The sequence below is a fragment of the Triticum dicoccoides genome, chromosome 4B (assembly GCF_002162155.2).
Source record: "Triticum dicoccoides isolate Atlit2015 ecotype Zavitan chromosome 4B, WEW_v2.0, whole genome shotgun sequence".
Taxonomy (NCBI): domain Eukaryota; kingdom Viridiplantae; phylum Streptophyta; class Magnoliopsida; order Poales; family Poaceae; genus Triticum; species Triticum dicoccoides.
Window position 1 is genome coordinate 115,975,086 of NC_041387.1, and position 3,761 is coordinate 115,978,846.

The following is a 3,761-nucleotide window of genomic DNA, read 5'->3' on the forward strand; positions in this document are numbered from 1 at the left end:
CCCGAATCGACGGCGAGGATCCACGGCGGCCGGAGGCGAAGTTGGCGACGGCGACGGCTCCACGGGGTGCTCCGTCTTGCGTGGCTCGACGAGGAGGTAGAGGGGGTCGAGGCGGATCTGGGGAGCGTGTCGGGGAGGCGAGGGGGAGGCGGTGGCTACGGTGATGCTCGTCGGCGGCGGCGGTGATTCTCGGGTGAGAGAGAGAGAGAGCAGGGGGAGAGAAGGAGGGCGAGGGAGAGTGCGAGAGGGGTCGGGGTGGCGGCATGGCGTCTCCGGGGCATCCAGACGAGGAGGGGAGAGGGCAGGCAGGCAGAGAGGGAGGTGGCGTGGCGCGGCGGAGCGCGCGCGCGTCGGGCACGCAGCTGCTTGGCGAGGTGGACAAGACGACAGAGGGGGAGGCGGGCTGGGCCGCCTGCTGGCTGGGCCGGCCTGCTGCTGCTGGGCTGCACAGGGAGGAGGCCCAGGTAAGTCTCCCTCTTTTATTTTTGTTTTCTAATTTTTCTGACATTTGTTTTGATTTAATTAAAATATTAAATCATTTAATTACCTTATGCCAATTTTTGCAGGAGCTAGCTATATTATTCCAGAGCTCCCCAACAGGTGGCATAATTTTTGGACATATATTAATATATATAACTAATATATTTCCAATGCAAATATTTATGCATTAATTCCAAATGCCCAAAATAAATACCTATGAGCTCTTAAAAATATTGGTTTGATTTTTATCTCTGTCCAATACTTTCAGAGAGCAACATGAGCATTTTCTTGGACCCTTTGGGAGAAATTTTTATTTGGGTCATTTTCAAAAATGATTCTGAGGGTTCCACCAATCCTTATTTCAAATTTAAATGAAAATTTAAACATGATGCACAAATGACTAGCTAGTCTAGGTCATACCAGACTAGGGATGTGACAGTTTTCTAGAGAAAACCGCCGGCGATGGAAACTACCTTCGGCGAGTCAGCAGCGGTCGGCGGCGAGGTCCGATGGGGCGGCGGCGGCGGGGTTCGGCGGTGGCGGGTCCGGCGGCGGCGGCGGTAGCTCGCGGTGGTGGCAGGGCTAGAGTTTGGGGGCGGCTCGGGCCTCGGGCTTTAAAGGCCGGCCGAGCGAAGTCCTAGTCGGGCACGGCCCGGCTAGGTCGGTTCGTTTTTTAAAACATTACGCACAGAAAAATAATTAATAGAAATACTAAATGGACTCTAAAAATCCCGAAATAAATTTTCCCCGACTTCTAAAATCAAGTCGGACAAGATGAACATTTATTTGGGGCCTAAATGCAATTTTGAAAAACGCGCATTTTTTCTAAATTCAAATAAAATAGCAATAAACTCCAGAATAAAATCTCGTTTGATTTTATTATTAAATCCTCAATATTTATTTATTTTGGGAAAGTCATTTTATTCCCTCTCTCTTATTTTTATAATAGAAATAATTGAAGATAAAATAATAAAATCAAATGATCCTATTTTCAAAATTTGAGAAAACTCAAATATGAAAATCACGAAATCCCCAACTCTCTCTGTGGGTCCGTGAGTTGCGTAGAATTTCTAGGATCGAGTCAAAATGCAATAAAATATGATATGCAATGATGATCTAATGTATAACATTCCAAATTGAAAATTTGGGATGTTACAATAACACCATAGCAAATTCATATTCATAATACTCAATCCACACAAAGAACTATAAAGAGACCCCAAAGTTTCCGTCGGAGAAAAACGTGCATCAACCCCTATGCATAGATTACCACAATATCACCGCGGGAATCCGCGAGTTGAATGCCATAACACATATCAAGTGAATCAATAAGATACCTCATTGTCACCTCAAGTACTCATATTGCAAGACATATATCATGTGTTCTCATCTCTGAATATTCAATACGACAAGACAAAACTTTAAAGGGTAAAGCTTCAATTCATCATAACAAGAGTATAGAGGGGAGAAACATCATATGATCCAAATATATTAACAAAGCCTATGATATAGATCACGAGAGAGAGATATCAAACACATAGCTACTGGTACAAACCCTCAGCCCCGAGGGTGGACTACTCCCTCCTCATCGTGGTGGCTGCCGGGATGATGAAGATGGCCACCGGAGATGATTCCCCCTTCGACAGGGTGCCGGAACAGGGTCCAGATTGGTTTCCACGGATATAGAGACCTTGCGGTGGCGGAACTTCTGATCTAGGGATACCCCGAAGGGTTTCAGAATATTTGGGAATTTATAGTGCAAAGAGGGGGTGCGGGAGGCCACCAAGGTGGGCACAACCCACCTGGGCGCGCCAGGGGGCCTTGGCACGCCCTGGTGGGTTGTGCCCACCTCGGGGTACCCCCCAGGTGCAGCTTAGGCCCATTGGGTTCCTTCTGGTCCAGAAAAATCTCCAAAAAGTTACGCGGTGTTTGGACTTCGTTTGATATTGATTTCATGCGATGTAAAAAACAAGCAAAAAACAGCAACTGGCACTGGGCACTGGGTCAATAGGTTAGTCCCAAAAAATGATATAAAGTTGCTATAAAATGATTGTAAAACATCCAAAAGTGATAATATATTAGCATGAATACTTCATAAATTATAGATACGTTGGAGACATATCACGTTCCTAGAGAAAGCTAAGTTGAAAGATGATGGCAGCAACTACACGGACTAGGTCCGTAACTTGAGGATTATCCTCATTGCTGCACAGAAGAATTACGTCCTGGAAGCACCGTTGGGTGCCAGGCCTGCTGCAGATGCTACTGATGACGTTAAGAACGTCTGGTACATCAAAGCTGATGACTACTCGATAATTCATTGTGCCATGTTGTACGGCTTAGAATCGGGACTTCAAAGACATTTTGAACGTCAGGGAGAATATGAGATGTTCCAAGAGTTGAAGTTAATATTTCAAGCAAATGCCCGAGTTGAGAGATATGAAGTCTCCAACAAGTTCTACAGCTGCAGAATGGAGGAGAATAGTTCTGTCAGTGAACACATAGTCAGAATGTGTGGGTACCATAACCACTTTACTCAGCTGGGAGTTGATACGTCTCCAACTTATCTACTTTTCCAAACACTTTTGCCCTTGTTTTAGACTCTAACTTGCATGATTTGAATGAAACTAACCCAGACCGATGCTATTTTCAGCAGAACTACCATGGTGTTGTTTATTGTGCAGAAAACAAAAGTTCTCGGAATGACCTGAAAATCCACGAAGATAAACTTTTGGAAAATATAAAAAATACTGGTGAAAGAATCAAGGCCAGGGGGTCCACACCCTGTCCATGAGGGTGGGGGGCGCGCCCCCTCCCCCTGGGCGCGCCCCCTGTCTCGTGGGCCCCCTGATGCTCCATCGACCTCAACTCCAACTCTATATATTCTGTTTCGCGGAGAAAAAATCAGAGAGAAACTTTCATCGCATTTTACGATATGGAGCCGCCGCCCAGCCCTAATCTTTCTCGGGAGGGCTGATCTGGAGTTCGTTTGGGGCTCCGGAGAGGGGGATTCATCGCCATCGTCATCATCAACTATCCTCCATCACCAATTTCATGATGCTCACTGCCGTGCGTGAGTAATTCCATCGTAGGCTTGCTGGACGGTGATGGGTTGGATGAGATTTACCATGTAATCAAGTTAGTTTTGTTAGGGTTTGATCCCTAATATCCACTATGTTCTGGGATTGATGTTGCTATGACTTTGCTATGCTTAATGCATGTCACTAGGGCCCGAGTGCCATGATTTCAGATCTGAACATATTATGTTTTCATGAATATAT